Source organism: Pteronotus mesoamericanus, unplaced genomic scaffold (genome assembly GCF_021234165.1).
Source record: "Pteronotus mesoamericanus isolate MK-2021 breed Mesoamerican mustached bat unplaced genomic scaffold, CSHL_Meso_final contig_101, whole genome shotgun sequence".
Classification (NCBI taxonomy): Eukaryota; Metazoa; Chordata; class Mammalia; order Chiroptera; family Mormoopidae; genus Pteronotus; species Pteronotus mesoamericanus.
In genome coordinates, this window is record NW_026555001.1 from 23927404 (window position 1) to 23951822 (window position 24419).

Below are 24419 nucleotides of genomic sequence, written 5' to 3' on the forward strand. Positions count from 1 at the left end.
AAGGCTCATCCCTGAAACACACTGTCCTGCTCTGCTGATCCTCAGGACTGGAGTGCACGCCTGGCTTGGCTGTTTGGAAAGGAGCTTCTCTAGCACAGAACAGGTCAAAATGTTCCTCCTTTCTCTTCCCAGGCTTGTAACCTTTGACAAGTGATTTGAACTTTCAGAGCATTAGCTTCTTCACCTAAAAATAAGTGTGAGACTATCGTCGGTAAGGTGCTGGCACCGTGCGCACTGCCGGGGAAACCTCCTCTGTTTAGGGAGGCAGCCCTATTCCAGGCACTGTTCTCCAGGGTCCACCTGTTCTAATTCCTTTACATTTTATGAAAACACGATGGGGTGAGATCATTGTTGTCCCATTTTATGAAGGAGGAAGCTGAGCACAGGGAGGGGGGCAGTACATGGCAACAGCCTGGCTCCAAGTCCGCTGCTTGGGCCTCACGGTCCCTGGGACATGCGTGGGCTGCCACACATCGTGGGAATTTGCAGAAAGTTCACTCTCATTTGTTTATCCCGGGGTGAGACGGATTCCCCGTGCATCGCTCCAGCTGTGCTGATCTGTCTGCGCACGCGAACGTGGACCTGGCTGCCCAAATGCAGGCAGCGAGTGTTCCATGCCAGCCTGAAGACTGAGGTTCAAATTGCCGCCTGCCCTTCCCTTGGCGTGACATGCAGCACGTCTCCCTGGCCCTTCTTCCATGCTCATAGAAGAGGACTCTTCCTGTCTTTCTTACCAAAGGGTTGTGAGGGTCAAATAAAATAATGGATATAAGTGTACCTAGCAGATGGTAGGATCTTGGTGAATACATTTTGTTAAGATTAAAAATGTGTATGTAGAAACCAGTAAGTAAAAAAAAAAAAAAACCCAGACAAACAAACAGGTAATTCATAGGTGGTTATGCTATAAAAGGAGGGGAAACAACCAGTGTCTGGACATTTCCTTCCGGACAGGGTCCCTGGTATGTGGGAAAACTCAAAAGAGACCTGCTCCCAAGCTGAGCAGCTGCCCATGTCAGGACGAGGAAGCCCTCTCCTTAGCTCAGCCTTCGTATTTTTGCCAAAAGACCCAGACTGGAGTACAGGGGACAGCCATGGGTACAGGATCCGGGAGTAAGGGCTGCTGTCTGTCGAGCTTCGGCTGGCGAGCATTCAGGGCAGTAAGTTTCAAAACTGAAGAAACTCCCCAGAGAAGCTTGCAGCTAACAAGGCTCAGGGAGCTCATATTTCTGACTTGGTCTCACGGTTTCCCTGTTATCGGTGATGGTTCCCAACCGCAGCCCTGGTCTCTCTCCTGCCGAGCAAGCGGGGAGAATGGTGCTCACTCCTCGGGCTTGCAAACAGTCCCCTGGTATTTGTGAGCCAAGGCCCTGAGGTCCCTGCTCTGTGCCCAGGGTGGCGCCTGGCCCTAGCAACTCCCAGGGAGGAAGAGGCCATGACCCCTGTCCTCAAGGAACTTGTCACTGCCTTTTAGGATGGATGGGTGGGGCCGGCAGCTGCTCATCTCTGTAGCTTCAGCACCTGCTCAGGTGCCTGATACACTGGGAGGGGCTCATGAATGCCGAACAGTGAAGGTCCAGTTGCTGTGTGGGAGGTCTCAAAGGGCTGCAAACGGGAGGGACGGTGACGCGAGGCTTGCCGGGCAACCGGGCGCCTGGGGCTCTGGGCTTGGGGACACCACCTCTTCCTGAGGAAATCAGGCAAGCCTCCTCTCTTCTGGTCAGATGCTCTCAGGAGCAATTTTTTTCCCTAACTGATGCTTCATTAACAATGGAGAGGGAAGATGCCAGAAGAGTAGCTACCAGAAAGCAGAGAAATGCTACCCAGGCCAGTGATGTGGCATCCCCAGCAGCCCGGGAGGCCGTGCCTGTGGTGTCTGGGGAGGGCCCCTGGGCAGAGAAGCGACCTGTACCGAGAAGACCAGTGCCTGTGGCCTTGTGGCATCCTTGGCGAAGCTTCGTGTTTCTTCCTCTCCTGGGATTATGGCCGGCAACCACATATGTGTGCCACGGTGTTCCGGGCCCCGTCCCGGGGACGACACTTGCCGTCCAGGACGACTCCAGGGATCCGCTGAGGAAGCAACTGCGGGGCTCCAGAAAGAGGCCCAGGTCACCCTCCGGCTTCTGCACACTGGGCTGTGTGACTCTGGGTCCCTCGCCCCCTTCCGTGTCCTCAGCTGTAGAGTGGTGTCGATGACCCTCGCTTGTTTCTTAGGATTGCAGAGTCAGAAAAACTGGGACAGTGCTTCCGAAAGGTCTTGGGTTCTAAATTTTGATATGAGGAGATATTAGTGGTCCCTGCAAAAAGGTCCTCATGCCCCCAAACACCCCCGGTCCCTCTAGTTCCTTAGCGTCTGGCATGTCCCTGGCACAGCTCCGCTTCCCCAGGGAGAAACCAGGCCACAGGCATCTGCCTCGCCGCCCTCACGCCAGACGCGGAGGTCGGGGTCCTGGGGGTGGCCAGCAGCACAGGCGCGATGGTGTTTCCCACACTCTGGATTTGAAAATTCTTCAAAGAAAGCCATTTATCTGAAATGTAGTGAATATGTCTGTCTCTTTTTAAATTAGCATTTGGACTCCTAGAGCGTTCAAATGGACGTCTCATCCATTCCCGTCTCCTCAGCCCCGAGACTACCGCCCTGCGCAGAGTAGGGGCTTTATGAAAATCCACTGAACCGAATGAAGTGGAACTGAATCACTAGAACAGCAAGGCGGCTGCCGGAGCAGGCCGGAGTGAAAGGCCCACCAAGCCTGGGTAGAGGTCTTTCTTGAAGGCTGGTGGGGGGGGGGGGGTGGGGGGGCGGGGGGGCGGGGGGGCCAGGCAGCATTTTTCTCTCCGAGGAAGAGATGGATGGAGACTGTTTCCCTATCCCCTCGGGGTCTAATCTTTTCTTTTGAATCTGGAAAGCCCCTGGCTGTTGAGTGCTGAAACCCATTAGAGAGCAATTGTCCTTGGAGCTCACGTTCCCTTACAGGTCTTTTCTCGGTGAGAGGCTGTAGCAGGGCCCTGACTTCACTCCATGCATCACAGACACTTGGGCTTCAGGCTCTCAGAAATGTTCTCCCTGCCTGGGTCTGCAAGAAATAGGACGTGCGTCCTCTCTTTGCCCTCTGGACGCCCTTGTCTTCAGGAAGGCGCTTTCTCCAGAGCCTGCCCCTGCCTCCGCCAGAGAGGAACGTGCAGTCAAATACAGGGAAGGCCAAAGGCAGGAACCAGAAACACTGCAGTGGGGTCTCACCGGGGTAGGGCAGGAGTATGATCCTAAGAATCGCAGAGTCAAGGAATGGGAGGTGGGGGGACTGGTGTGGTGAGAGGCACCCTCACGGGGCCTTTCTTACAACGGTTGGTTGTGAGGTTGTGACCACGGTAACCCCCACAGTCTGGGGACTGTAGAATCAGAGAGTTCTGGAGCACGGCTTCCCTCCCGAGCGAGTGCTTTGCTCTCCTTTGCCCTCGTGGTCTCTGCGGCAGGGACCACGTGTGTGCCCCAACGTGTGTGCCCCATCGTGTGAGCTCCAGGCTCCCAGTCCCTTCCACGTGCTCATCCCTGTTTAGAATGCCCTTCGGGTTGTCCTTTGCCCAGTAATTCTTTATTATTTAGGCCAGACATCAGATGGACTGGAAATTTTCTGGGACTTCCAGCCTGTCCGGACGTTCCACTTCTGTGCCTTCGGCTAGCAGAACTCGCTGCATTTATTAATTAGCTATTGGTGTTCAGCCGGGAGTCCTGCCAGGGCTTTATGTTGGGAAATGACATGCCCAGACTTTCAAAGGTCGGTCTGCTGGCATCTTTGGAAGTGTGGCCGCCAGAGGGGAGAGGCTGAGCAGGGCAGGTGAGCCATGCTCAGGTCTGGGGAGGGGTGCGGGCTGGCGGTGAGGATGTCAGGGAAGGCTGGCCTCGTTCTGAGTTGGTGCAGGGTGCGAAGGCTGGCTGGATGTTTGCAGGAAGTCCAGAATGAGCGCCGTTGGGGTGGGACAAAAGACCTTCAGGGGTTCCTATGGACAGATAGTCTGACTATGAAAGTTCTCAACAAACAAGGCAAAAACAGCTGATCTTATTTTTGCAGAAGAGTTTCTTGAGCCACGTGTACGACACTGGCGTGGCGCGTGCCTGAGCTGCCTGGGGGTGGCATGGCGCCTTCCTTTCTCAGCTTTCTCCTGTGTGTCCCCGACAGACAGCCACGCTGCCATCCCTCAGGAGCAGGTAGGCACGCTCAGTGCCTTCTACCCAGGACCCTTTGTGCCCACTCTTCCCATGGCCTCCAAGGACCCATGGCCAAGCTTGTGCCTGTCTTTAAAAGTGAAATTCAAATGCTCCCTTTCTGGAAAAGTCAGAATTGCTCTGTCTCTCCCTCTTTGGTATCCTCAAAGCCAATGTTAGAACAAGTATTGTGTTTGTTCATGTGTTTGAGTTGAAGAGGAGTATAGTTTAGCTATTCCTTGCTTCATAATCACTTTTGTACCTCACTCTCTGTAGTCCTAAGCAGACAGAATACTTGCCCATATAAGATGCTCAGAATTGTTCTTGAAATGAACAAGAGACAAATATCACACCTACCTATTCTGGGCACCAGAGACCATGGCCACCCTTCTTCAGGGACACAGACACAGAGAATCATTCTTTTAATTCCTCTTTGCTAAGGTTTCTGACTCCCTCAGGATATCTGGGAATGTGATCCATGTACCCAGACAGACTCAGGAATAAGGGAACTAACATAACAGATCAAAGTGTGTGTGTGCTCACACATGTGCGTAGGAAACATACAATAAGCCACACAGTACTGAGCACAGAATAAGCCCCCGCTACTTGGAGAAGTAGCAGCTACTTCTTCCTCCCTGGGTGGAATCCTTAAGGACTGTAAGTGTGAAATGCCCTGAAGATACCTTCATTGTAATGGAGGATCCAGAAGAGAGGCAGACTAAAATGAAACCTGGCAGGGGCAGCAGACAAGCCACTTGGCAGGATTTCTCAGATCGCTGCTGCCCACATGGCTTCCAGAACTGGCCTTGCATCTGAACCTAAGATTTCTGACCCCTGCAGGGATGACCTTCAACGACCTCTTGTTGGAGCCTCATTGTGCATTCTTGGTGCCCACCCTGCATTCTACGGTCTGAGGTGGGCCTGGCCCGCCACTACACTCTGGTTCTGTCAAGTTACATTTCTATTTTATTTTCATCTATGACTCTTCAAACTATTCACTTCCTTCGAAGAATTGTCTTAGAGGAGGTGCCTAACTTGGCTTGGCTTTACTTTTTTCAAAAGTTCCTCCTGTTCTGATGACCTGGGGCTGAATTTTCATTGGCCCCCGCCTTGAAGGCCTTTTCACACCTGAAGGTCCTCCTAGGAGCAGAGCAAATGCTCTTAGCTTGGAAAATGAGCCGAGGCACCGTGTCTTCCCCTGGGAAGCCTCTTTGCTTTGTGCTGTGGTGCTCCTTCCCCTCGCCCAGTCTGGGGGGTGGTGAGGCTGGACCGCACAGCCAGAGTCTTGCTCTGCTTAATTATTCACAGATTCTTTCTAGGAAATCCCATAATCCTGGCTTCAGCCATCATAATGAGAAAATGTCACTTTCTAAGAAAGAACCTTTCCTTTAACCTTTACATGAAAATAAGTCAATGAACGTGGATGATTCTGAGGTCATCCTCCCTGCCCTACGAAACATCGTGTATGACACAGACTGAAAACGAGGTCTCCAGCAAAGGCAATGTGGAAAATATTTGTTTCCATCCTCAGCAAAAAAATAGAACAGCTTGCAAAGAATTCAGTGATGCTCCTGGTTTGCCTACAACATGGCTCAGAACAAACATCAGAGACACCTTTGAGAACAGGACTGTGCAATAGAAGGGGATAGTCCAAGGGCAGGGCTAGCATCCTGAGACCCCTGGTCAGGGGCTGGAGCCCTGCTTGTCAAGGTCAGAGTCACAGTGAATGTTCCCATTCCCAGGCTGTGCTCGTGGTGTCAACCAATGATCCATTCACTCTCCTCCCTTTACAGGGCAGGCGTGAAATTTCAAGGAATGCTTCCACCTTCAGCACCAGGAATGGGCTCTAACTTGCCTAATTAATCAGAGAAATCTTAATGCTTTGCCATAGCAATTGGTGCGGGCCACACAGGCCTACCTTGATCAATACATGGCTGTTTTCTGGCCGTGGGGAATGGTTTTGAAATGGCCTCATGGGCTATTTCAGGTCAATGGGCGGTGAGAGGAAATGTGTTGGAAAACCTGGGGAGCAGCTTCCCACCCTCTCAGATCCTCTGAAGACAGCAGAGCCATTTCACCTCTGTGAGCATTAACATGAACTCAATACCTAGAGGAGAATACAGTGGAATGATCAACGTGGAAGCAGCCTGAAGAACTGGATTCAGGCAACCAAGAAGCCTGCTTTACCACTGGGCTTCCGAGTATGTGAACCAAATCATCTATTCATTGTTTAAATTAGCTAGATTGGTTTCTCTATTATTTGCAACATAAAACAAACCAACTGATATAGGGAAGGCATTATACACTTGGCAGGAGAACAGGTAAAGGGCAAGACTTCCTGGTGGCGAGGCTGCCTAAGGGCTGGAAGTAGTTCACAGAGGAGAGCAAAGCATATGAAAGGCAATGAAGAGGACTGGACCTAGAGTGCCCAGTGTGCTCTGGGAAACTGTCAGTGCTCTGTAGGTCTGGGTAGCTCCAGTCCCTCCAGGGCAAGTAATCTGTATGCTGGACATTGAGTTCTTTGAGGACTCCATGTCTTCTTCCTCTGTGAGTCTCTAGTACCCAGCACAATGCCTGGCAGATACTTGTAGGTAGATGAATCCATGAAGAAATGGATCAGTGAATGAACAGGCCTCTTGTTGCTCCAGGCCACGTGCATCAGCTGGTACAGGAAGGACTGAGGAATGGTAGTAGTGAGAGACATGGGCGCAACGAGTTGCCAAGTTCAAGACGTTAGCAGCCAGAGTGAGATGTCTCAGGCCCCCTTCTGGTGACAGAGTGACCTGGGGAGACCCTGAAAAAGTTCAAACTATCCAACAGAAAAAGTTGGAATCTGTGGGATCTGCATTCAGAAGAGCAGCCTTTGATTTCAGATTTGCGGAAGGAGTGCCTATTAACCAAATCCTTCTAAAAAAATGCTGCATCGAGAGACTTGCAGGCTGGAGGGACTGCAGGTCTGCCTGGGGAGTGTGGTTTCCTGGGGGTGGTGCCGTGGCTTACTCCCTGGGAAGAGGGACAGTCGCCAAAGGCAACTCAGACGTCTGTTCCCGGGGCTCTGGCCCAAGGACTCCCAGAGTAATTATAGCATCAACTGCATTATCAGTGCCAGCCAGGCCTCCCGAGAAACCTGAAATCAATCTCTATCATTTTGCTTTTATTTCATCGCCAACTGCAGTACAGAAATCAACTGGGGATTGCCTCGAATTTAACATGTGCTTATCGCTTCGTGGGCATCATTGAAATCGGAGAGCTCAATTAAGTCATCCAGTTGCCAATATACAATTCACTGGTTCCTGGAGAGAGGATTTGAGATCCTACACTTCCCTTCCCCAACCTCCGGCATCTCACTCCATTAATCATCCCTTTTCCCTCCTGTTTCTGAGCCCTGTGCTCCATACTGGTGCTTTGCTTTCAGAATATAAACACACTCACGTCTCCATCTCAGCAACCACAAAGCTTGCTTCTCTCTCACCCACATTCTCCTCTGGCTTGTGTCTCATTTTCTGCCTTTATGTCTTTTCCAAAATCCATGGAGGCTGCCCTGACCTAGAGGCGCGGTTCAGCACCTGCAGCTCTGCTCCTTCACTCAGACGACCTGCGCCTGGTTTCCGTCCCAACCACGTGCCCACACAGCTCTCAGGAAGGGCAGCCCGGGCCCCCTGGTTGCCAGATTCATTGGTGTTTAAATGCTAAAGATATTTAGATGACAGTGCGCTTACCCTCAAATTGAGACACTTCACAGATTTCAGAGCAAATGGGAGTGGGCTTTGACACAACGCCGATTGTGTGACTGCCCCAGAAGGACTGGGATGGGGGGGCTCTCACGACAACACTGTGTGGCAAATTATTGTTCGCTTACAGTGGGCGCGTGTCCTAGAGAGATGAACACGACTTTCTCAAGGTCGTGCAGCATATGAGGATCTGAACCCAGGCCTTTTGACTTCAGACATTCATTTAGGGCTCGCTGTATACCAGGCACTGTTCTAAATATTTTACAACTGTAATTGTCATGACAGCTCTATAAAATTGGTACTGTTACTCTCATTCTTGTTTTACAAATAACAAACTGAGGTGCAGGCCATAAGTAGCTTGTCCAAGGCTGCATAGGTAGGAATGGCAGAGGTTAGATGGGCCCCCAGAATGCACTGCTCAACTGTTGTACCTTTGCTGCCTATCCATTGTCTTACCTTTTGCTGTTTATCCCAGGTCTTCCCAACCAAGGTGTGTGCCATGCCTCAGGTGGTTAGAAGTGCTCCAAGATATTAATCCCCTCAGCCCAGGGACAGCTGGGTGGGGCTGGGGCATAGCCAGAGCTCTGCCTGGTCCCCTTTCCCTGGGAGCTGCCTTGACTTTAACTCCAGTGGGTCATACCAATGTAATTTTTCATGTTCATCATGACATGTAGTAGTTCAGTAAGAATCGTCTATGTAATGGCAATCTGAAGATAAACACTCTGCCAATATATGTTGATTTATTCAAACACTATCTTAATATGTTGTGTATAAAACTCTCAAAAATTGTATAAAAGTCACAATAAAGATTGCAAAAGTAGTGAGATGGGGTGGGAGGGAGGGAGGGAGGGGTTCTGAGAGTGTTCATTACAGAGGAATTAGAGTTTGGCTCGTTTCTATGTAAGTACCTTCTCCTGAATTCCCTGCAAGACTAACCCTACCTTTCCTTCATATTCTAAAATGTTCCCCTGAAGTCAGTCACAACTAATAATGTAGAATCCCAGTATCAAGTGAGATAGACTTGCTTTTAAAGCAGAAGGACTGTGTGCAGAGCAAGGAGCATGCCGGGCAGTTACGTGGTAGCCTCGTGTTAGCTGTTTGCCCCCATTCAGAGATTTTAATAATTAAGGGTATTACTAAAAGAATAAGTTGTTGCTAATTGATATCATACATGATCCCCTTAATTCTGCCCCCATTCTACGCTACTATTGTAATAAAAATACCACTAAAGCATACTTAAGCCTTCAACAACAGTGACGGTGCTTACACTTGCATGGCAAATTGTAGAATATTTTCCTATCTGGTATCTGAAATGAGGGTTTGGCATTAACAGGAATATCTGCAAATGTTCCCTGAAATCTTCAATAAAATGTAAGACTCCTTTAGGAGACTTTCCATGAAATGGGAGTACCCAGGTATGGAGTTAAGCTTATCCCCATGGACACTCCTGCTGCTCACATTCCCAGAATTTTTGCCACCTGCTTGGAGGGGGCCACTCAAACAAGCATGAGCAGCCTCCAGAGGAGGGGTAGGGGGGAATTCCACGCTGTCGGCAGGGAGAAAGGGGCCCTGGAGTCCAAGGGGAGAGGGATAGGGTGATATGCTCATTCTTCTGAGTTCCAGCTTCTTCCCCTCAAGGGCTCACTGTATCAAGAACTCTGCTCCTTTTAGTAGGTCGCCTCTTTGCTTCTTTAAGAGGGTGATTCCCCGGTGAGCTGTTCCTGGGTATGCTGTGGGTGCGGAGCCCTGAGGTTGCAGATGGCTGGGATGCAGTTCTGTCTCGTAATGGATGTACGGATTTGTTTCATATGGCTCCTGTAACAAGTTACCACAGGTTTAGTGCCTTATTGCAGTGCAAAACTATCTTTCAGTGCTGGAAGCCAGAGGCCCACAGTGGGTCTTACCAGACTCAAATCAAGGTGTCAGTAGAACTGAGTTCCTCTGCAGAGACTCTAGGTGCAGGTGTGACCAACCTTTGGGCGTTTCTAGGCCACACTGGAAGAAGAAGAGTTGTCTCAGGCCACACATTAAATATATTGTGACATGTAATCACACAAAAAAATCTCATATTTTAAGTAAATTTACGATTTTGTGTTGGGCCACATTCTCAGCCATCCTGGACTGCAGGTTGGACATCCCTGCTAGACCATCCCCCATGCCTTTTCCAGCTTCTAAAGGCTGCCCACTTTCCTTGGCCAATGGCTTCTTCCATCTTTAAATCCAGCAAACGCTGATCAAGTCTTTGTCACATTGCATCACTGTGACATTGACTTTTATGCCTCTCTCTTCCATGTTTAAGGACCCTGTGACTAATTGGGCACCCAGATAATTCAGGATACTCTCCCTCTTTCAGGGTCAGGTGATCATCAATGTTAATTCTATGTGCTACTTTAATTTCCCTTTGCCATGTAGCATATGCACAAGTTCCTGGAGTGAGGGCGTGAACACCTTGGGGAGGACTTTGTTCTGCCAGCCATAGAGGGTGACAGGCCAGCAGCTGAACATGGCTTGAACCACTAGACTCTGCTGCCATTTGGTGTTTCACTTGGGACAACTGGCACAGCTGGAAGAGTGTTTGTCTGGCTTGTTGATCAATTGACTGTCATTCTTGATATATCCAGAGAACTCAGCAGAATAACTTTAATGCTAAGTCCAACTTGTTACCTCTACTGCATTCTTTTCTACTAGCCATGTCTCATTGGTGTCCTCACTAGTAGTGACTAGTACTCCTACTACTACTGTTGCTATTGCTGCTGCTGCTACTACTACTACTACTACTACTACTTGGTTCTTCTTCTCCTCCATTACCTTCTCTTTCTTCTAACACTTGACATTTATCAAACACATACCATGTGTCAGGAATGTTAACTTTTCTTGAACAGAATTAGCTCTTGAACCACAGCAATCCTATGAGCTGAGTATTAGCTCCCCATTGCATATATGAGGAAGCTGAGGCAATACACATGTGCCAAGCACAGAACTGATGTTATCATATTGTAGGCCTATCCCTCCATCCAAAGAGATTACAGATTGGGGAAAACTGATAATGCATGAGCTTAAAAGAAAGGAACAATACAACTGAACTGAAATGATTCCACTCACTCCTCCCAAGTGCTGGCGAAGGGTTACTTGATATATCAGTGAGGTTTTCCAGCTATGTAGCATGGATTCAGTGTACAGCCTCAGCTAGCCAAGAAGGTCTGATCTGGGGTAACTATGTCTCCTTTAAATGAGACTTTATTTTTCCCAGGCACATTAAAGAGAAAATCCCAAATATTCAGATAGATGGTAGTATAATTCTTAGTTAAGTCCCTAAAATCTTCCCTGGCATAAACTGTTGAAGGTGATGTAGGCAAATGCAGACAAACTATCTCACAACATAGTTTGCAGGGGCCTCTCTAACCAGAGATGTTTCAGAGTTTAGGCCTGAAGAGTAGCGTAAGGCCACATGCCAAAATTTATTTTCTGTAAGAGCAGTATTGCAGGTACCATGGGCTCTTCACTCAAACACATTGGGCTGTGGGGGTATTATAAATTTAGGTTGCTAAATTTATATCAGACTGACAGTTCAGGTGGTAATGAAATGCTTTGGGTAAGTATAATTTTCTTTTCAAAAGGAGTGTGACAAAGAATTGCCAAGCTTTGGGGGATAATAACATACCTTGGATTTAGCTAGTGACAGTCATCCAAGAAGTTCTGAGTTCTTGGACAAACATTACAGAGATACAGGTCTTCATGACGCCCTCGGAAGGTAGGTGGGAGGGAAGACTGTCCTAGTTTTTTTTCTGGGGAAGGGAAGCGTGAGGAGGCTGCCCCTTCCAAGGCAAACCTGAGAAGGACACGCCTATGAACAGTCACAGTCTCCACTCCTCAGTGCATGGGCACCTCACTTATTCGGTGAGGCTATATCGTTGCTACTATTAACAGTATTACGTTTACCAGACAGTACAGAGCTCAAGACATTCATTGGCTTGGACAAAACAAATCTTGTCCAATGTGAGACGCCCCCAGTTTTCACATTGACACATCTTTCTGGTCATGCTTAGAAGACTCTTGGGGGAATGTGGCTGGCTAGGACTGCTGGAGCAAAGTGCCACAACCTCAATGGCCTAACACAACTGAAATCTCTTCTCTCAGGAAGATTTGCTCAGCTCAGGAGTCTACAAGTCTTCAATCAAAGTGTTTGCAAAGCCATAGTTTCTTTGAAGGCTCTAAGGGAGAACTCTTCCTTGCCTCTTTTAGCTTATGGTGGTTGCAAGCAATCTTTGGTGTTCCTTGACTTACAGATGCATCCTTGCAATCTTTGCTTCCACCCTCAAATGGCATATGCCCTGTATGTGTGTCCAAATTTCCCTGTTCTGATAAGGATACCGGTCATTGCATTAGAGTCTCACTTAATTCAATATAACCTCATCTTGACTTGATTATATCTGCAAATATCTTACATCCCGATAAGGTCCCCTTCCCAGGAACCAGGTGTTGGGAATTTAACTTATCACTTTAGGGGACACAATTCCCCACTTCTGAGATTATCTGATCTACTGAGACTCAATCATGGCAAACTTACCTATGTGACAATTTGAGAGAGTCAGTGATTGTAATAAATGTGAAAAACTTGATGTCTTTGACCCAGTAACACAGACTAACAATCTCCAAAATTAGAGCCACTTCAGGCCTTAGAGGGCACCAGCTTTGGAGCAAGATTTCAGCACTCATGACATTGACGTTCTTTCCTTGGTGATGCATTCAGGTGCAATTTTGTGCCTAGACAAAGGAGAGCTTTTTAAAAAATGATGCTGGAAGAGTTAAAAGGCTAAATGAGGGAAAGGGAAAAGACAGAAGTTAGTGGAGTGGGTACTGCCCATGAGAAGGCTGAGACCCACACTTAAGCCCTCTGTCTGGACCTGACTCTGGTCACCAACCCGGCCAAGAAAGAAAACAATGTTTGAGATGGGCACTGTGCCCTTATCCTTTCCACTTCTGTATTTGGTGAGCAAGCTCACCCTGTATCAAGTCAGATCAACAAAAGCCATAGGTCTCACAACCATTACTCTCACACCTGTAAAAATGTCTCCAGAGAACAGCTATTTAAGAGGATGTCCTTTTCTTTTATCGAGGGGCCGTATAAGAAATGACTGAGTAAAGCACGTTTCTCCATCTTCCATAAAAAAGCTACTGAAGAGCATGTCCCTTCCATTGTCCCATGTTCCTTCTGTCAGGCTCTCTGTAATGCTTGCCTCATAAACACTGCTGATAGGAAAAGGTTTGTCTTTCCTGTCACCCTCTTTTTCTTGTTAGCAGAGAATGGGAGCACTGACAATTTGGGGCTTTTATGGTTGTTTGAATTTTGCCTTTGTTGTCAGAAAACCACAAGGGTGTGAGTTTCTACTTTCTAGCAGGTGTGATGCTAGTTGCTATAGTCTTACAGCCTACCTGTCAGAATAAAAGCATCAACCTATAAGAGGGTTGGGTTGAAGCCCACCTATGGTATTGCACCCTGCCACCCCAGGGTACCAGAACTTGACTCTGATAGCTAAGAAGAGGCCACCAAGTCCAGATTCCTCAATAGAACAACACTCAGAGTGGCCCATCAGTCTTCTGAATATGATTATAGAGTTGGTTGAAAATGGCCAGACCCATTCTGTGGGCTGAGAGTACATAAATACTACATTGTCGCGTACATAATTACGTAAATGATAAAGGAGTTTCTAAAAGGTGTATAAATGCTTAATATATTACTGCATAGGCCAGAAGGATTTTGGCTAGATGTCCTCATTGCCACACGACCCATCTTTCGTTATTTCTCCCCATGTGTCATTCTCCCATGCAGTCCATCCACCCCTGGCCACCAAATGCTGCCCATTGTTCTCACAGAGACACTTTCTCCCCGCAGGCTAGGGTATCTGCACTTTAGAACAGCCCTTATAATCATACACTCTGTATAGTGGAGCCTGCAGAGGGGTGACCAGGGGATGCAGAGAGACAACCCAGTTCCTGAGGCAGGATATCAGCCCGGCCTCGACACGCACCCTCCCCTTATAAGTTATAGAGGAAGTCTTTGGGTGCACATTCATGCATGGGTACATGACTGCACACTGCCGTGCTCACGTGCCATTCTGTTTCCTGGGGAAGCATCTGCAGAGTGTACTGTATACAAACTCATTGTCCCCACCTCAGCTCACAGATTCCATGGCATGCAAACAATATTGTACTCTGCCTAGGACATGAATGAATATGTACTGAGGTCCTCTGGCTTTGAAAGCGTGCATTTTGAAAAGAAGCCTTAGGAGAATATCAGTGAAAACCTTGAAGAAGGAATGCTGAAGAAGAGAAGGACATCCATTGTCTTTGGAACGGAAGCAATGAAGATGAGGTAGAGTGTATCCATTCGTTCATTCTCTCATTCTCTCAGCCACAATTCTGTTGAGCATGTGCTAGGCAACAAGCACTGTGTTAACCATTGGATTATAATAGTGAACATAGAAATTCAATGGGACTAAAATAACTTAATTAATAAAATATGGTTAACTAATCACACAAATGTAAAACTGCAACTGTACCTAGAGCCATAAAGAAGAAAATGGGGCTAACAGAGCCCCTAAGGGGAGAAGTGGCCTACAAAGTGAGTTAAAAGCTGGTGGGAGTGTGGTCCGTTCACAAGAGGGGTCCTCTGAAAGCGTTTGGGAGGGAGCCAGGTAACAGGCAGACGGAAGGTGCTGCAGTCTCAAAGCCCCAGTGACAGACGGAGTCTGGCCCAAACCCTTCGTTTCACAGGTGGGGAGGCTGAGGCCCAAAGGGCCACCGACATGGGGAGTGCCATCCAACACTTCTTATACTGCTTCCTGATGGCATTTTTCTTTGTGGTGTTACCACCCCCTACATCCTCTAATATGTATGCATATGGGGGTGTGTGTATGTGTGTGAGTGTATACACACATCTATGTATGTGAATATATAACTTGTTTGGTTGTTTACTGTTTGCCTTTGTTTACCTCCCTGGCCTAGAATGTGAACTCCATGTGGACAAAGGGTTTTGTTTGCTCATGTGTTCCCCATGACCTCCTTGGCTACAGGAATGCTTGGCACATAATTGGCACAGTATGCAAATATTGAACTCAGCGTGCAGTAGGTGTTTAATAATTGGTATTTTCTTGCCCTTTGTCACACCTTTGCTGAGGTGTTAGGATGACACCTGATATTCTATGGTTGGTTGCTGGCTGTCCCAGGACAGGGAGGTGGAGAGGTACTGTGAGGAATCACCCAGGCAATGCTGTTTCCTCCACCTTTTACTCTAGAAACCAGTTTAACTGGCCATGCCTTGAGGCTGGGAAGGAGGAGCCTCACTAGTGTTGAGTTGGTTGGTACAAAACACAGCTTCTAAGTGAGGAGTGTTCTTATACAAACAGGAGTACTTCAGGGAAAAGGTGGTCAAGGCCAAGAGACAGCTCTCACACTCAGCCCTGGTTCTGGAGATGGAGACATCGGCTGTCCACAGCTGACACTTGAAATAGTCAGCATTTCAGCTCCATCCAGGCATGCATTGGGCTGCAGGTACAAAAACAAAGGAAATACTACAACAGCATAAAAATGTTCATTTTCCTCACACGGAATGAAGTCTAGACTTGGGACCTGCCCCATGAGTCTCCAGCAATGCAGACTTTCCATCTTTCTTCTCTGCCATCCGGGGAATGTTGACTTTTCTCCTTGTGTGTGCTGCCTCGTGATGCTAAACTGGCCACTGTACCTCATGGCATCATGTCTGCATTTCCAGCAGGAAGAAGGGAAGGACAAATAAATAAAAGGGCCATATCATATAAATCTGTCCCACTTCAGAGAGAAAACAAAACTTTTCCAGAACGTTAACCCATTTAACTTCTGGTTACATGTCATTGCCCAGAATTTGTCATATGGCCACTGCCAAACCAATCAGTAATCAAGGGGAATGAGAAATCTACCTCTGGTGTAACTAATCGTGACTCATTGCCTACTCGGATGGAATATGTCCGTGGTCCTGCAGGTCAATGGGTGTCCGCTGTTATGGGAACAAATCATGGCTCCATTGGAAGGGAAGAAGGGGACAGGAGTGGGTTTGTACAGACGCTGATGGGCCTACCACATGTTCCAGTGTCAGCCATCCCATAGCTCTGTCCTCAGCTGCATCCTTACAAAGGCCCTGAGATCCTCTGAACAAGGTCCCTCTGTTCATAAAGGATACCAAACTGGGCACCAAATTAGGGTTTTCTTATCCTTTGCCACAACCTCTCCTGATATTGGCTCCAATTTCTGTTAGATATTCTCATTCTGAAGATATGCGTTGTACATGATATGATGCATTGTCATAGTAAAGTTCCAATTTATAGAAGTAACTCTACAGACACAACATGGGCAATGGGGTATCCATTAGACTGGGGTAAGAAGTAAGCAAACAAATCTGAGTAAGAGTTCTGCATTGGCTCCTTGCTCCCTGTGTGAGAGTGTACAAACCAGCATTCTCTCTGATCCTCAGTATCCCTTCATCAAGTGGGGGTGGTTTGCAGGATCAAATAGGGTAACGATTTTGAAAGAGCTTGGCCAGCTGAGAATACAATCATAGAGGTGAAATCATATGTTATCTAAGCAAAGACTTCCATTTGTGTGTTGTGTTTATGGTTTGAAAGTGGGAGGTAGTGTGGTGAGGAGGAAATTTACACTTGCAATTTGAAAAGTCTGGGGATAGACTGAAGTGATGCAGCAGAAGGAACACTGGATCTGAAGTCAAGAAACCAGGCTTCAAGGCCCAGCTTTGCTGCTTCCTGGCAGTGTGACCCTGAATGTATCCCGTGTTCTCTCTGGGTCTGTTCCCTCTTTTGCAAGATACCTATTCATGGACTTATGATGATGATTGGGTAAAGTTGGCCATATGAAAGCACTTGCATAGGGCCAGCCCACAGTAGGTTCTCAATAAATATTTGTGAGGCTGTTGCTTATTGATAGGCACACGAGGCCCATGCATGGTTGGTGATGGCTCAGGAAGTTGGATAAAGTCATCGCAGGATCTGTGTAGCAGAGCCCGGGGAGACCATCCCTCAGAGGCCAGTTGTAGGCAGTGGAGGGACAACTGCCTTGACATCCCACTGGAAGTCAGTCCTGCCAGCGCAGCAGGGCTGCACCTCCTGCCTGGGGTTCTTTCAGCTCCCCCGGAAAATTCTCAGTGTTCTGTGTGCCTTACTGAGGCTTCACTCCCTCTACGCATCTCAGATGAACTCAGCAAGCTTCAACAGTGTCTGTTTTCTGCCTAGTGAATATGAGTTGTATGTGAGAACAATAATATTTGGTCCCTGCCTTTGAAATGTTTGCAGTCAACAGGGGATGAAAAAAAGTTAGTTAATGGGGCTCTAACCTCTTCCCTAAGAAGGAGAGCATGCATGTATTTATTTATTTACTTTAGTGCTGAATTTCTAGAACCTAGGATAGTGCTTGGGATATCATCGTCACTTGAAAAAAACATTTGCTGAATGAATCATTATAGGTTTGAACAGATAATCACTTTCAACAATCTCCAGATTCTCACTTCCCTCAATGGAGACAAGTGAAAGGATTTTTCCTTGGACAGTTGTGACCAGGCTTATTAAAGCAAATATGAGATTATGGCCATTTTAGACCTGAACTAACTAGCAACAATTATTTTAGAAAACCTGCTACTTTCCAGGCACTGGCTCTATGTTTTACAAATCGTACTCTTCTCCCTTCACAGCAACCTCTGAGACAGGTTATAACTGTCCTGCTTTCACAGGTGATAACGTTGAGACTCAGAAGTTCAAGATCAAAGGCATTCGTGACTAAAACCCTGTTCCTCCAAGTGTATTTGCTTACTGTTAGATGGTGGTAGTCTCAGGAAGATGTTTGGGTAGAACTGGGGTTCCTACAGCCCCAGGCTGTATTTTTTTTACTACTGGGATAAGTGTGTGAGGATAATTCCTTCAGTACCTTTGAAGTTGAATTAAAGCAACCCAGAGTCTGCCTTATTCTCCACTTTTTGAAAATTCTATGGATCTACACAACATATAAGATTATTGCAATAGCTACAAACAAAAAAAAATTAAGAGACTATTAGAAAAGACACTTCCCCCCAGTTCTTACAGAAGCAATCTCAAGCAAGATCATGTTTTCAAAGTAAAATATATGATAGATACCAGACCTACATAGCTTCTGCTAGCCAAGGACCATAGCAAACATGAAACAGTATCTAGATGAAGAAGATGGTAGAGACAACAAAAGCTGAAAAACTGCATGTTTCAATCTTGTTGGGATACCATCCTAAATGTGCAGCAAGCCCAGAATTAATCTTACATAGATGTTAAACACAACAGGAAAAGTGGTCCATCAAGAGGTTGTGACTATTTATACGATGTCTGCCTGGAGAAGTCCAGCCACTGTTAATATAACAAGAATGGTTTGCATGATATTGATGTAACCTGGCAGCCAAGGAGAGTGGAATGCACATGTACGAACAATGATGACTTCACTGTACTAGTCCATGGGGGCAGCAGATACCCTTGAATGAGTATGTTTACTGTGTGGCCGTCGCATTCAAAATGACTGATTCAGTAGAGCACTGAATCTCCACCAAATTTTGCGTTAAGCCTAAACATTCCTCCATGGAAACTATTTGGATGAATCAGAAGGCTGTGGCTAAGGGAAACTGGTGACTGGCAGCTTCATCACAACACACCTGCTCATGCGCAGAGTTTTTAGGAGAAACATCAAATCACCCAGGTGACTCACTCTCCTACAGCCCAGATATGACGCCCTGCAATTTCTGGCTTTTTCCAAAACTAAAATCACCTTTGAAAGGGAAGAAATTTCAGACCACTGATGAGATTCAGGAAAATACAACAGGGCAGCTGATGGCAAATGGGAGAACTGTGTGAGGTGTGAGGTGTCTGCTTTGAAGGGGGTGAGGTATCATTGTCCTATGCACCATGTTTCTTGTATCTTGTATCTTCTTCAATAAATGTCTCTATTTTTCATATTATATGACTGGATACCTTCTGGAAAGACCTCTTATTTGGGGTAAAATACACCTCCTGTGTCCAGCCTGCTCTTTCAGAGAGTAACACTGGAAATGCAAACGTTTCCAACTTCCTGCAAAATTTGGAAGTTTCCTTTGGTGACACTGCCAGTCATCAGGACTTATATGAGGTCATTCCTCTCACCATTAAGGTTCATCCAACACCTTAAACATCAAAATGCCTAAGTTCCCCCTTTTTCTAGGAGCCTGGAGCTCCTCAATCCCCAGCTCTGAGCTGACGGCAGGTTTGGGTGCAGACTAGGTTCTACCCTGTCTTAAGCAGGCACAGGCAAGGTTCCACGTGTCCCCTACTCTCTGTCTCTTGCCCTTTTCTCTTTTTTGCCCCAATCCAGTGGCAACCCTTTGCCATAGTGGTTGCTACCACTGCTTCCCTCTAACAGACTTCAGATTCCCCTAGTATCTTGTTCCATATTTGTCTCAGCTGAAAGTCACACTCAGCAGATCCTTGACTCACATTGTTGCTAATGACCATAAAATGTGTTCTTCTGCCACCTGCCCCTCTGAACTTTGTCTGTCTTCAGCTTTTGAATTGTCCACGTTTGAGTAACTTCTGCTCGTTCAATAGCAGCAGAGTCAGCCGTCCCAGCCATCCCCTGCCCTGCTGTTTCATTTTTCTTTGTTTTGTTCCTGTTCCTTTCAAGGCTTTGCTGAATTTTATACATGTGCACCTGTTTTGTAAATTGGCCATGTTCCTCTGCCACATATAGAACTAGACTTTGTCTTGGGGCTGAGTATCTGGCTTCCAACACAGTCCTCTGGATTCTATTTGTGGGCAGGTTCTCTGCAGTGGGATATGTTAATGAATTCTGTGTCTATTAAACACCTATTCTTTGCATAACTCTTATTTACCCTCACCTTCCTGAATCAAAAGTCTCCACTCAAGACCTATTTTTTCTTCAGTCAAAAATTTAACTTAGGACCAACATATCTCTCTCTTTCCATCTTCCCCCCACCTCCGCCATGCCTCCCTTCTTCCCCTCCCCCAAGATTAAAGCTATGTTCTTCAAACCAGAGACTCTAGCAATAACGCTAATGTGTAGTTTTTATCCTGAACTGATCCATGTTTCAATTTCTCAGTCAAGTTTGGAACTTAGAAAAGGAGAGCAGTGCAATAGTCACTTCTTCAGCTCCCAACAGCCTTGCCTCCACGAGGTCTCTCTGGATCTGAGGCTCCCATGAGGATGGTATAAGAGCCAAAATGCGTCCTTTCTAATCTTCGAAAGAAGTGCCATCCAGGTAGCTCTTCTCTCTTTCTACGTCTGTTTAGCCTGACCTCCAAGCCCACGCCCTTCTCCTCCGGAAAGCCTGCTCTTCCTCCAGCGCAGCCCGGAGACCTGTCTTCGTTTTTCATGGGCTCTCCCTCAGCAGCTGCTCTGAAGGAAAACTCGAACCTTTTTTCCTTTCTGAGTCATTCCTCCTGGAGTCCCTTATTAGATCTGATTTCTAGAAACTGAAAATTCCAAATATTCACTTTCACTGAGTTTTCTAGATCTTAGCCCAATATGAGGAGTTTTTATGCTCTTGTATGAAAAAGCTCCTTATAATATTTAGAATGCTCTTGGGTAAAAGCAATGTAAAATCCTACATCATTTGGATGAAATGAATTTCTTGGTTCACATACCTGGAAATCGAGAGGAAAGATGGGCTTCAGGATGAACACAAGCAGGAATTCTGACTCCAATCTTTCTCCCCTGGCCCTGCTTTTTCTTTGGGTTGCTTTTATTCTCAGCCCGTTTTCAGCAGTTTTGGTCTCATATCCATGAGTCTCATGTCCGTTCCTGGAGCAATCATGACAAGAACCTTAACGGGGGTGGGGAGGGCTCCCCTTCTCCTGAGGTACAGAGGGTTGGTGGGGAGGTATAGATCACTGAACCAGAGGGAGGAACTGGATGTGGGTAGACAACCAAAAATTCCTGCCCCCTATCCATTAAAACAAGTCATTGACAAAAATCTATGCCTCTGTGACTGAACCTGCAGCTTGGAACTCTGAAGTCCATGACCACAGCTGGGGGTATGTCCAGGGATGACAAGACATCAGGCAGTGGCCAGCTGTTTTTAAGAGGTTATGTGCAAACTACTGTCATATAAGAAGTCCCAAAATACCCCTTTTAGATTTGGAAGCAGTTGAACATTAAAAAAAAAAAAGACGAATCCCTTTGAAGTTGCTGATCTAGAGCCACTTACTGCCTTCTAGCGCTAGTGTTTTAAAGGCAAAATATTCATGTTAATGATCAGCTAATAATCTAGCTATTCATGGTTTACAGTCCTGGCTGAGAACTGCAATCCATTCATCATCAAATATATAAACCACAAAACCTCTACTTGAAAAAAGGTTTAATTACCAAGAAGGTATAACCTTGTGGAATTTGCATGCCTAATAGAAACTTAGGGCTCCAACATCCGCTATGCCCTCCGGACTTGGGCCCTGACTCAGGAGCGCCTACTTCTGAAAGAAGGAAGAGAGAGTATTGATGCCTTGGGGCAGGCAGGTTGCCAGACCAACTTTATCCCAATCTTGCTATTCAGAGGGAAAGAAATCTCTCTCTCTCTCTCTCTTTTTTCCCCCTAAATGTTACTCTGGGATTTCTAAGAAGCAGATACCAAGGTATGATGAAATACACAAGAGTTCTATTGTGGGAGATGTGGATATAAAAATGGGTAGAGCCCAAGAATGCCAGGAGAGCAGTCAGCCCTCTGTGCAAAGTGGCCCCAGAATGAAGCAGACAAGAGACATGTGGGTGGGAATGTTTGTGACTGATGAGCTATCTGAGGAGGGTTCAGCAAAGCTGGCGGTGAGTCCTTGAGCTGAAGTCAGCTGACAAATGTGTTCTATGTCTCCCAGGAGCTGTGTGTGGTAGCGTCTGTGCTGTCCTCTGTCGCCAAAGGCACAGCCTTGCTGAGCCATGTGTGAGCTTGAGGCAAAAGGAAAACCAGTGATACCATTTCTGACTTTATTTAAAGTGTTGATTCTTTGTTCATCATGGATTTTTTACATTAATTTTTATTTAAAAATGTTATATAACATATCCCTTATTTCCCTTACCAACTTGTTCTGTGCCTATTAAATTTTGCACCCGAGGCGAATACCTCATTTGCCTCAATGCTGGCCCTTAAGACACAGGACGCTTTGATGCCACTTCCCTTCAATAAGCTGAGGCAGAAATGCAGGGAGAGGCAGAGAACAAGGACAGGTTGGAGGTGACTGGAGAGATCTTTGGAAGAACCCCAAAAGAAGAATAAGAGAAATGAGACGCATAAAATATTTCATATAGATTTGACTTTGGGATGAGCAGGAAGTAAGCTATGATTAAAACATGGTGCCTAAATAAATAGAACCCAAGTTAAGGATTAATCCCTCTTTGCAGGAAGTTATATTTGTTTGAGAATGGACCATTGGCTCTTCCCCATAAGCAGTAGGTGACCCAGAAGATGATTATTTACTTTGAAATTGTATAATTGACTCAATAGTTCTAATTCAAATTTGGGTGTATTGTTTTGAGAGAGTAGCAAATTCAGCACATGTGGGACTTCACACAAGAGAGCAATGTTTTCTTCCTGGGAGCCAGGGAAGGTCACAGCCCTTCCTTTAGGAAACGTTCTTCCCCTCCTTCAGCTTCTTTAGTGTATGAATTTTTTCCTGTTTCTGGTTAATAGCTGCGTTATCAGCACTCAGAACAGCAGACAGTGGCATGCATTAGACAGTCAATAAACATTTGCTGAATGAATCTGTGATTGAATGGACATTTGAAATGGATTCTAAATGCGTAAAGAGTCTGGACTGAAGCTTCTGGCAGACACAGCATTATGAGCAAGGGCACTGAAATACAAGAATGTCTACCTGTGTGGTGGTGACTAGTTCTGGGCAGAAGGAAAGAGAAGGGAAAGGAAGGATAAGCCAGCTCATGAAGGGCCTAGAATGCCAGGTTTAGAAGTGTGGGCTTTGTCCTGCAGAGAATGGGGGTAGGGGAAACTTGGTAGATTTGTGCCAGATATATTCTCAGTGACAGCTTTCCACTGCTGACAGTCTGTCTTGTCACATGCTGCTAACTAGGAATCCAGGGTGACTGTAGAGTAGTCAACTCTTCTCTTCCTAGGTCTACAGAAGGCACCCATCTGCCGCAATGCCTTTTCCATTCTTGAAGCTTAGATCTGAGCTCTTTATGCACCTGGGTTACTCAGCCTTTAGAAAGAAGTCTCTACTGTTTGAGCAACTGGCTGGATTTGAGCATTTGGGTTAGAATTATTGAGCAGAATTTGAACCAGGAGCAGATGCCACATTTCTGGGTGATGAGTCATGTTGAAAGTGATCTGTTCTTAGTTGGGTATGTATCTGGAGATGTCTTTACCTCTCAAGAGCAGGAAGGAAAGACTGGCACATTTCTGACTACTGTGAATATATTTTATTTCAATTTTTTTGAACTTGGAAACATAAGGAACAAAGCAATTATTTGCATTCTATTTGAGAAACTAAATGTTGATAGGAAGACTGTAGCAAATACATCTTTTTGGTCCCTGTCATGTCAGGATCCTTAGCTGCTCCCTTCACACTCAGCTTGGAGGTTGCAGGTACCTGAAGTCAAGTCCCTGGAATTTCTCCTTGTCTCAGCTTCTGACTCTTACTTACCTCCAGTTCAGACAGTCCTCCTCAGTCTTGTCTCTTTGCTTTCTATGTGGTTGGTATCTACCACTCTGAGATTGGTGATCTGTGTGGATGGTGTGCCTTGTGTTTTTATTTGGCTTCTGTACATGACACTTTTCAGATCACTCCTGTGGCTTTGTATGTCACCGTCTGTGGCAGACAATGTGTGACCATCCATGGTTTTAGATATCTGGGACACGACAAGCTAGTTTGATCCTCGATGACGTTTCTCATCTGGGAAGAAGATATTTTAAAAATAAAATGAAGGATTCTTTGTTATGCAAGCCCTGATTTCCAGATTGATAAAAAAGTTAAACCTTTTCTTCGTCCATGAAACCAAAGTGCATCAGGTAATACAAGCAACTTTCCTGATGACCCCATTGATTGCTAGAGCAGTTATTTATCTCCTCTGAATCTAGCAAAGATGAATGGACAATGTCAGACTATGGGCAACAGGGCATCTATTGATTCCAATCCTCCCAACAGCCATTGAGTATAGATAGGTATTATTGCCTCTGGTTCATGGCTATGAAAACTGACGTGCAGGGAAGGCTTGTAACTTGCCTCAGGTAACACAGCTGGTAAACCGTGGTTCTAGAATCTGAAGTCAAGTGTGTTTGACCTCTGGGTCTGGCTCTTTGCTCTCCTCTGTATTTCTTTTCACTGATTGACAATATGGGACTCATTTCTAGAGAAGACATTGCTATATATCGATTTAGGTACAAGTGTCTTTTGATTTCATTAGTCACTAGACATTGGGAGCAGTGGCTGGCCCTGACA